This window comes from Entelurus aequoreus, linkage group LG13 (assembly GCF_033978785.1).
Source record: "Entelurus aequoreus isolate RoL-2023_Sb linkage group LG13, RoL_Eaeq_v1.1, whole genome shotgun sequence".
NCBI lineage: Eukaryota > Metazoa > Chordata > Actinopteri > Syngnathiformes > Syngnathidae > Entelurus > Entelurus aequoreus.
The window spans coordinates 40,705,147-40,716,348 of NC_084743.1; the positions used below are offsets into that span (position 1 = coordinate 40,705,147).

At 41.0% G+C, this 11,202-nt stretch overlaps 1 long non-coding RNA gene across 3 annotated transcripts; it reads right to left on the reverse strand.

Annotated features, from left to right (window-relative positions):
• Positions 1-5,110: 5,110 nt before the first annotated feature.
• LOC133663852 (uncharacterized) lies at positions 5,111-10,383 on the reverse strand. 3 transcript variants are annotated; one of them, XR_009828424.1, is made up of 6 exons: positions 10,338-10,383; positions 10,114-10,200; positions 5,781-5,825; positions 5,549-5,635; positions 5,311-5,486; positions 5,111-5,214 (listed from the first exon to the last, which is right to left on the reverse strand). It is a non-coding gene; the product is annotated as an uncharacterized LOC133663852 (long non-coding RNA). The 3 variants fall into 3 exon arrangements; XR_009828425.1 differs by lacking the exons at positions 10,114-10,200; positions 10,338-10,383 and having other exon boundaries at positions 5,311-5,400; positions 5,781-6,268; XR_009828423.1 differs by lacking the exons at positions 10,114-10,200; positions 10,338-10,383 and having other exon boundaries at positions 5,781-6,268.
• Positions 10,384-11,202: the final 819 nt, after the last annotated feature.

Below are 11,202 nucleotides of genomic sequence, written 5' to 3' on the forward strand. Positions count from 1 at the left end.
GGGCCATTTCCTAATAAATAGAGGAGGCCGCGGGCTTTTTCTTTAGAACGTAGTTTGGATCTGTAACTAGGTACAGCCCAAAACACGTGTCTCCTCGAGCTAAATTGAACTCTGTCTCTGCATGATTCCTTGCTTCTTGTCTGATTAATAGATGTCATCAGATGTTTGAACCTGACAAAAAAATATCGATGTAATCATAGTAGTATTGACTAGATACGCTCTTGTTCATGGTATCATTACAGTGGATGTCAGGTGTAGATCCACCAATGGCGTTTGTTTACATTTTGACGCCGGTGAGCTATACGGTGTGTAGTGAAGCATGTTTAGCTATTTATCGTCCTGCAGGGATGACACTTGTAGGAAACATATTTGTCGCCATGGATGTCATATATGTTGTGTATATGTATGTGTATATGTATGTGTGTGTGCTGCTGTTGCTTTAAGAACGTTGCGACGGCTGCCGTAAACCAGGCCTGCTAGCCTGGTTACTATGTATCAGTTAGTCGTAAAAGTGTTTTTCATGTTCACTCAGTAAAGTTCTTCATTGTATTATACCTTTCGTTTGAACTTTATTACGTGGTGTCAGAAGGGACGGACAGTCACGTCCCTGCAAGAAGATGGCCAAATTTAATAGTTTTGCGTTCGACCTCCCAAATGAATGGGGAGATTGGAAACAATGTTTCCTATGGTATCGCATAGCAACAAAACTAGCAAAGGAGGACGGCGAAGTACAGGTCAGTTGCCTGATATATGCCATGGGTCCAGAGCCAAACAACATTTTCAAGTCGTTCACGTTGTCAGACGATGATCAGAAGAAATTTGACGTTGTGTTAGGAAAATACGACGAGTACTTTTATCCCAAACAAAATGTGATCCACAAGCGCGATGTTTCTACCAGAGAGGACAGCGGCCCGGTGACAAAGTTGAAATGTTTATCAGAGCTCTTTATGATTTATCCGAACACTGTGACTTTGGAGCAGCGAGGGATGACCACATTCGTGACCACATAGTTGTGGGTATCGTGGATAAGGACCTGTCGCGCAAACTGCAGCTGGAGGCTGGTTTGACGCTAACCCAAACTATACAGATTGTTTGACAGTCTGAAGAAGTGAATGCACAAGTGCAGGAGATTGCCCGCGGACGTGGGAAATCTGCTGTGGAGGGGGGCGTGGCCTGCAGGCCTGCAGCAAAGCGGGGTGTGCCAGGACCGGCCTCGAAATCAGCGACAGGTGCATAGATGGCCCACCTGGGCCTTGTTATCTAATCCCCTGTCACTCTGTTATAAGCAGCAGCCAGGAGGAGAGACGGAGTTGGAGTTGGAGTGAGAGCGAGAGTGTGACAGACACGGACAAACAATTGCTGAAAAGCAACACAAAGAGACTCTATTGAGGAAAATAAATCTTCATTGTGAACCTGAACCGGGCTCTCATGTTGGTGTGTGGTGGTCCAAAGAACCCACTGGGGGGCAACCTCCACATCTGCATACAGAGGAAAACAACAGTGGAGAATGTCACGACGTGACGACGGCGCGCCGTATTCCCATTAAAAAAAATGGAGCACAGTATCGTTTTTGATTAATTAGTACCGCGTATTTTACTGGTACCGGTATACCGTACAACTCTAGTATTTTGGAAACATAAGTTTTTATTATTCGTAAAAGAGTTTGTCAAAGCAATTATTGTTGGAAGTAATTATGCCACCGTACAGGGTGAGGGTTAACCCTAACCATTAGGGGTGTGGGAAAAAATCAATTCGAATTCAAATCGCGATTCTCACGTTGTGCAATTCAGTATCAATTCTCATTTTTCAAAAATCTATTTTTTATTTTTATTTTTTTAAATTTATTTTATTTTTATTTTTTATTAATCAATCCAACGAAACAATACACAGCAATACCATAACAATGCAATCCAATTCCAAAACCAAACCCGGCCCAGCAACACTCAGAACAGCAATAAACACAGCAATTGAGAGGAGACACAAACACGACACAGAACAATCCAAAAGTAGTGAAACAAAAATGAATATTATCAACAACAGTATCAATATTAGTTACAATTTCAACATAGCAGTGATTAAAGATCCCTTATTGACATTATCATTAGACATTTATAAAAAAAAGAAAATAAAAAATAAATAAAAAAAGAACAATAGTGTCACAGTGGCTTACACTTGCATCACATCTCATAAGCTTGACGACACGCTGTGTCCAATATTTTCACAAAGGTAAAATAAGTCATATTTTTGGTTCATTTAATACAAACCCCATTTCCATATGAGTTGGGAAATTGTGTTAGCTGTAAATATAAACGGAATACAATGATTTGCAAATCATTTTCAACCCATATTCAGTTGAATATGCTACAAAGACAACATATTTGATGTTCAAACTGATAAACTTTTTTTTTTTTGTGCAAATAATCATTAACTTTAGAATTTGATGCCAGCAACACGTGACAAAGAAGTTGGGAAAGGTGGCAATAAATACTGATAAAGTTGAGGAATGCTCATCAAACACTTATTTGGAACATCCCACAGGTGTGCAGGCTAACTGGGAACAGGTGGGTGCCATGATTGGGTATAAAAACAGCTTCCCAAAAAATGCTCAGTCTTTCACAAGAAAGGATGGGGCGAAATACACCCCTTTGTCAACAAATGCGTGAGCAAATAGTCAAACAGTTTAAGAACAACGTTTCTCAAAGTGCAATTGCAAGAAATTTAGGGATTTCAACATCTACGGTCCATAATATCATCAAAATGTTCAGAGAATCTGTAGTGGATTGTCCGAAGCTTAAGCAGGCAACAAAAGTAGTTTAGTACAACAAATTGATTTACCCATTATCAGAAGTGCAGGTTGAATTGAGTTGGTCGTGCAGACAAACCACAAGTTACTCCGGAGCAAACAAGACACACACAAGCCAAAATCACCCTCGAGTTCCGGTCTTCTGCCATTTTTTATATGTCTTTTGTGCGTCATCGTTCCTTATCGAGTGCGTCAATGTCTTTTATCTTTTCCCTATCTGTTCCATAACAACTCGAATCCTTTAGACAGTCAACACATTCTGTAGACAGGTTGGCACGACTTAACATTCACTTTTGTCCCACTGGCACAGAATAGGAAATAAATCAAATGAGCGTACATTCCCATTAGACATGCAATATAGGTCAAAGGTCAGAAATTCTACTACAATCCGGAGAAATCACTCCACGTAAGCGGCATAGCCGGAAACCAACATTGAATGACCGTGACCTTTGATCAGTTTGTATCAAAAACCGACATCAATCTCTAAAGGATATCACCACATGGGCTCAGGAACACTTCAGAAAACCACTGTCACTAAATACAGTTTGTCGCTACATCTGTAAGTGCAAGTTAAAGCTCTACTATGCAAAGCGAAAGCCATTTATCAACAACATCCAGAAACGCCGCCGGCTTCTCTGGGCCCGAGCTCATCTAAGATGGAGTGATACAAAGTGGAAAAGTGTTCTGTGGTCTGACGAGTCCACATTTCAAATTGTTTTTGGAAATATTCGACATCGTGTCATCCGGACCAAAGGGGAAGCGAACCATCCAGACTGTTATCGACGCAAAGTTCAAAAGCCAGCATCTGTGATGGTATGGGGGTGTATTAGTGCCCAAGGCATGGGTAACTTACACATCTGTGAAGGCACCATTAATGCTGAAAGGTACATACAGATTTTGGAACAACATATGCTGCCATCTAAGCGCCGTCTTTTTCATGGACGCCCCTGCTTATTTCAGCAAGACAATGCCGAGCCACATTCAGCACATGTTACAACAGCGTGGCTTCGTAAAAAAAGAGTGCGGGTACTTTCCTGGCCCGCCTGCAGTCCAGACCTATCTCCCATTGAAAATGTGTGGCGCATTATGAAGCGTAAAATACGACAGCGGAGACCCCGGACTGTTGAATGACTGAAGCTCTACATAAAACAAGAATGGGAAAGAATTCCACTTTCAAAGCTTCAACAATTAGTTTCCTCAGTTCCCATTCGTTTATTGAGTGTTGTTAAAAGAAAAGGTGATGTAACACAGTGGTGAACATGCCCTTTCCCAACTACTTTGGCACGTATTGCAGCCATGAAATTCTAAGTTAATTATTAATTGCAAAAAAAAAAAAAATGTTTATGAGTTTGAACATCAAATATCTTGTCTTTGTAGTGCATTCAATTGAATATGGGTTGAAAAGGATTTGCAAATCATATTATTCCGTTTATATTTACATCGAACACAATTTCCCAACTCATATGGAAACGGGGTTTGTAGTTGAAACAAATTTACATTATTGCAATAAGTTGATAAAACATTGTCCTTTACAATTATAAAAGCTTTTTACAAAAATCTACTACTCTGCCTGCATGTCAGCAGACTGGGGCAGATCCTGCTGAAATCCTATGTATTGAATGGATAGAGAATCGTTTTGAATCGGAAAAATATCATTTTTGAATCGAGAATCGCGTCTAATCGTAAAAAAAAAATCGATTTATAATCTAATCGTGACCCCAAGAATCGATATTGAATCGAATTGTGGGACACCCAAAGATTCACAGTCCTACTAACCATTCATGCATTTTAGGTTACTTAAGCTTCATACCGTTTGTTTCCTGGAATGTAAAATAATGCTAAAAATAACTACAATAAATTAGATTTTTATGCCTATTGTGCAGAGGAAACAAATGGCCCTATATCCAGATTTGCTCTATGGCCTTCTGCTGACCTCTGTTGGCTAATGTCATTTACTTTACTTCAGGGATGCCTTGGCACAGGTTTGTGCTTTCTAACTGGTTTAGTAATTAATGGTATAAAACATTTTGACAGGCATATTTAGCCATCAAATAACGCTCCCACTAACACACCAGATATTGAACACATTGAACATGGGGCAAAATCAAATCAAAGGAACTTTATTAAAGTGCAGCGGAGAAAACATGGTGCCCAGCTGGTTGAAGTCGGGCAGTCACCGATGCAAGTGTGTTTGCACACTGTTGTGCGCCCTAAAAAAAAAGATGTAGCAAAAAAGCAATGATGTATTATGTGTGGGGGGGATTTTAGGATTCAGCAGCGGGTTCAGGGACTATATATTACATATCAGCCTGTAAGAGGGAACTTGCTACTCCCAACCGAGCCTCCAAAACAGCTGCTGCATCGGTTTTGGTGCTTAAGACACCATGGTGGTGCAGAAACTCTTCGGCAAACTGCAAAAAAAAATTGGATGCATTTAGTTACATATGATTGGCTGACAAGGGAGTATGAAACAGTTTTCTACAAACATTCCTAATTGAAATCTTTACCTTCAACACCAAAATCCAGCAGGCACTGCAATCCTGCTCATTCTGGTAGGAAGCAGTTTTTGCAGTCCACTTGTCTCCTTGGCCTTTTATCTTCAAGAAGTTCCCAATTATTGTTCAAGATGTATTGGCAAGATATGAGATATTCTCGTCCCACAAAAAAGACAAAGCTTGAAAATCTGTAATTGGCATTTTAACATTTGACCTTAGTTTTTACAGTGAAACTTTCACAAGCTGTTACCTCCAATTTCGTAGGATCTTCCGCTTGTGGTCCTCTGCTTTTCCAAATTGATCAATGTAGTAGTGTCCTCTCTGACATGTTGACAACCTGTACATTTTTACTCAATTCATGTTATTCCATCACAGCCTGACACATTTTCTTCATAAAGTTTAACTGGTTGCATCAGGTTGGCAGAAATGCCCAATTAATACATGCTAACAATTCCTCTAAAGAAAATATATGAGGCACTGACCACTAAGATCGAGTGAACCCATCGCCCTTCCACTGGAAATGTCCACTGAAAAACAAATGCCAAGTCATTTTTAATTCAGGCTACTGATTGTTGGCAATATTGCTAGCTAATAAACATAATGCTTTTAAAAGGTTGACATTGTTCCGAAAACAGGCGTCCAGCGACCACAGCACTAAATGATGAACGAGCTTCTGTTTAAAAGAGAACAAATGGGTTATTACTAGGGATGTCCGATAATGGCTTTTTGCCGATATCCAATATTCCGATATTGTCCAACTCTTAATTACCGATACCGATATCAACCGATACCGATATATACAGTCGTGGAATTAACACATTATTATGCCTACTTTGGACAACCAGGTATGGTGAAGATTCAAGATTCAAGATTGTTTATTGTCATATGCACAGTTAAACAGACAGTTTGCCGTACAATGAAAATCTTACTTTGCTAGTGCACTCTTCAACAAGTCACACGATACTTAGCTAAAATAAAATAAAAAATTTAAAAATTTAAAAAAATAAATAAATAAACATTATATAAAAGGCACAGTAAGTAACATTGGGTCACAGCAGCAGATAAAGTGTCTTTAGTGATCAAAGGTGAAAAGTGTCTACAGTGATGGTTCACAGTTCGGGGGTGGTCATGGTAGCTGTCTTTTGTTAAAAAAAGATACAAGTAAAACGGGAGGGGTGGGGGGGGGGGGTAGCTAGCATTCACAAGTTGGCATTCACAAGCCTGATGGCCTGTTGGTAGAAACTGTTTTGTCAGTCTCGTAGTCCTGGATTTCAGGCTCCTGTATCGTCTGCCTGATGGTAGGAGGCTGAAGAGACTGTGCTGGGGGTGTGTACTGTCCTTTATGATGTTGTGTGCTCTCCTGGTGCCCTGGTAGAGTACATGTCCTGTAGTGAGGGGAAGGCTGCTCCTGATATGTACTGAGCAGTTTTAAAAACTCGCTGGAGTGCCTTCCTGTCCTTAGCAGTGCAGTTTCCATACCAGACCGTGATTGAGCTGGTAAGGACACTCTCAACCGTACTTCTATAGAAGTTACTGAGAATTTTGGGTGGCATGCCAAATTTTCTCTGCCTTCTTAGGAAGTACAGTCGCTGCTGTGCTTTCTTTATTGTTTGTTGGGTGTTGTGATCCCAGGTGAGGTCCTCGCTGATGTGGGTCTTGAGGAATTTAAAGGTTTTCACCCTGTCCACCTCTGTCTCCCCTATGTACAGAGGTGTGTACTGTGCACTCCTTCTCCGTTGGTCAATAATAATCTCCTTGGTCTTGTCTGTGTTCAAGGAGAGATTATTATCCTGACACCAGGCCACCAGTTCCGCTACCTCCCTTCTGTACGCTGCCTCAGCTCGTACAGAAGGGATGTACGAGCTGATATGATACGACCGTAGTATCATCTGCAAACTTGATGATACTGGTGTTGTTCTGGGAGGCCACACAGTCGTGTGTGAAGAGGGTGTACAATAAGGGGCTCAGCACGCAGCCTTGGGGGGTCCCTGTGCTTAGAACCTTTGTGCCTGATGTCTGGTTGCCGACTCTGACTGACTGGGGCCGGTTTGTGAGAAAGTTCAGGACCCAGTCACAGAGAGCCGGTGTCAGACCAACAGTGAGGAGTTTAGCAGTGAGTTTTTGTGGGATGACCGTGTTAAAAGCAGAGCTGTAGTCGATGAATAATAGCCTGGCATAAGTGTCCTTGCCCTCTAAGTGGGTGAGGTGGTGTGGATGACGGTGTTGACTGCATCCTCAGTGGACCGGTTCTGCCGGTAGGCAAACTGTACAGGGTCCAATGTGTCTGGGATGGTCTTCTTGATGTGTGACATGACTATCCTCTCGAAGCACTTCATCACTATTGGGGTGAGTGCAACAGGGCGATAGTCATTCAGACAGGTCACAGTGTTTTTCTTTGACAGGGGCATGATAGTGGTGGTCTTGAAGCAGGTGAGCACAACAGCCTGTGCTAGTGACAAGTTGTATATGTCAGCAAGTACGTCAGCCAGCTCTGATGAACAGACCCTGAGGGCCTGGCCAGGGATGTTGTCTGGGCCGGCTGCCTTCCGTGTGTTTGTTCTCCTCAGAACTGTACGTACTTCTGCTGTTGTCACAGTGAGTGGTGGGTCCTGCGTGCGCTCCGTGGTCAGAACCCCTCTCTGTTGGTTGGTGTTGAGGACCTTGAAGCGGGCGTAAGAACTCATTCAGCTATCTGGCAGTGAGAGTTGGCTGTTTCTGACCCCCCTGCTCCCCTGTTTGTAGTCTGTGATGTGTTGCAGGCCTTGCCACATGCGCCGGGAATCTGTGGTGGAGTAGAATCCCTCCAGCTTTTGTCTGTATTGTCCCTTGGCCTCGCTCATGGATTTACGCAGGTCATATCGGGCCTTCATGTAGTCCTCAGCGTTGCCTGAAACAAATGCAGTGGAGTGGGCAATGTAGCTTGGACCGAACATCACAGTTAATCCAGGGTTTTTGGTTTGGGTATATCTTGTATTGTTTTGTGGGAACAATGTTTTCCACACATGTGCTGATGTAGCCAGTTACACTGGAAGCAAATTCCTCTATGTCAAAGTTAAAGTTAAAGTACCAATGATTGTCACACACACACTAGGTGTGGTGAAATTTGTCCTCTGCATTTGACCCATCCCCTTGTTCACCCCCTGGGAGGTGAGGGGAGCAGTGGGCAGCAGCTGTGCCGCGCCCAGGAATAATTTTTGGTGATTTAACCCCCAATTCCAACCCTTGATGCTGAGTGCCAAGCAGGGAGGTAATGGGTCCCATTTTTATAGTCTTTGGTATGACTCGGCCTCACAACCTACCGATCTCAGGGCGGACACTCTAACCCTTAGGCCACTGAGTAGGTTGTCCACAGTACCGTCATCCCTCTGAGCAGCAGTTTTGAACATGTCCCAGTCTGTACTCCCAAAGCAGTCCTGAAGCACTAGTTCAGTGTCTTCATTACACACTTTAACAGTTTTACTCACTGGGGGGTTTGCTTGAGGTGCTGTCTGTACGCTGGATATAGAAAAGCTGAGATGTGATCAGATAGTCCAAAGTGTGGTCTGGGTACAGCCTTGTAGGCTTTAAAAGGTCCTTTTTAAAAAAAATAATAAAATAAGATAAATAAATTAAAAACATTTTCTTGAATAAAAAAGAAAGTAAAACAATATAAAAACAGTTACATAGAAACTAGTAATTAATGAAAATGAGTAAAATTAACTGTTAAAGGTTAGTACTATTAGTGGACCAGAAGCACGCAGAATCATGTGTGCTTACGGACTGTATCCCTTGCAGACTGTATTGATATATATTGATATATAATGTAGGAACCAGAATATTAATAACAGAAAGAAACAACCCTTTTGTGTGAATGAGTGTAAATGGGGGAGGGAGTTTTTTTGGGTTGGTGCACTAATTGTAAGTGTATCCTGTGTTTTTTATGTTAATTTAATAAAAAAATAAAATAAAATTAAAAAACGATACCGATAATAAAAAAAACGATACCGATAATTTCTGATATTACATTTTAAAGCATTTATCAGCCGATTATATCGGCAGGCCGATATTATTGGACATCTCTAGTTATTACCCATTTTTTCTCTTTTAAACAGTAACTGTACTCCAGAGGAGGATTAAATATATGCCTTCAACATATCATTTTATATCCAGCACTTGCCTGATGTTTCATGGAAATGTATGCATCAATTACCTTTATTGCAAAAACAAAAAAACAATCATTAACAAGGAAAACCTATTATTCTTTGACAATAAATTTAATTGTAACCGCTTATATCATCAACCAGCCACGTTGTCCCTTCCAGTGTACGGAAAGATGTGTCGTACAGTTTATATGGACCGACAAGAGCCACCACTTTTCCTCGATCCTGTGCAGCCCATAACATTTGAACTAAAAGCACAACATTAATGTTAATCAGTAAATGTATTCGAGCTTTAGCAATGTAAGCCCAATGACCAACAGGTCAGAACTTTGTAACGGAACAGCCCAAACTGCCATCATACACAAACTGGCGAAGGCAACCCAAATGACCAACAGGTCATAACTTTGTTTTAAACGTCTAACCTTCGTCTTCAGTGCTGTCAGTTCGGGGTGACGATACTTGTTTCTTGAGGATATTCGTTAAGAATAAAGATAGTCAAAAATCATGTAAAATATACAAAGTAAAGACAGCTATATCAATCTATTCAAAGGAGGAAGTGATTTTTTAAACAAGGTCAGAAGCCTCATTCGTATGGATGCTACAAAGACAATATTAAAGCCAGACACCGTGTTGGTCACAAAAGTATTCCAGTGAAAGGCAGGTGTAAGTAAATTACAATTACTATCCCGTGGGTGCAAACTGAATAACTGTTGGCCTCTCTTGGATCTGACACAATTCCTCACTGAAGACTGGAGACTCTGGGCTACAAGTGAAAAAAACAATAAAAGACAATATATTAGAATCATAATAGTGAAATTGGATATAGTGTAGCCACAGATAATTTGTTGAATAGGTATGAACTGGTATAATTGTGATTGCATTTACAATAAAGGTACATACTGATTGCTGTGCTCGTTGAGTTGGATCTGCTGGTCAGTGGGAATTTGGCCATCAATTATGCTCCTTTTATAAGGCTTAATGTGGTCCACACTGTATTTATTTTGTTCAGGTTGCCCTTTTAAATCGGACAGTGTAACCTGCTTGCCAGTTATTGACTGAATAACATATAGCCCAGTAAAATCTGGCAAAATCCAGTCCAGCACTGTATACAATACCTTTGTACTTCAGAACTCTCTTTTCATAGACCTGCTTCTGTTTTTCTTGTGATTTGGAGTTGTTTTCTTTGGTTGTTATATTTGTCTTCTCCATAAGGGTATTTTTCTTCCCCAAGTAATGGCCTTTGGTACTCTCTCCAGGAAGCAATATCGTGGAAAGCTGAAGTAAAAAGAAATCTGCATGTAAAAAAAAAAGTAATTTCACATCATGTCTGTTTGCTCGGCTTTCAAACAAATATAAGCAAGAACACCTCGGGACGGAATTGTCAACGCTTACTTGTCGTTGTTTTGCTTGAAGATGGTCAGGTTGTAGTGTGTGAGTGTTTGAATGAGCAACTAATGAAATATGTGTGTATGCTGTGTCAAAGTAAACAAACAAACAAACAAACTCAAAGCCGATGTATGCATCAAATTGTTGGCTCAAACCCAAATCAATAAACAAAACCAAAACAGCGTCACTTAAACGCTTCCTACTTTCATTTCATTCAAAATTAAGGTTCAATAGTGAGCGGTACCAAACGGTTGAAAACAATTTCTGCTGGCGTCTCTTGTGTGCAGCCCGCGCACCTGTCAGTAGTAGGCGACAGCCTACATTGATTGCGTCACCGCCCAAAACCAACAAAAACGCGTCATTTGTCATTTATTTTTAT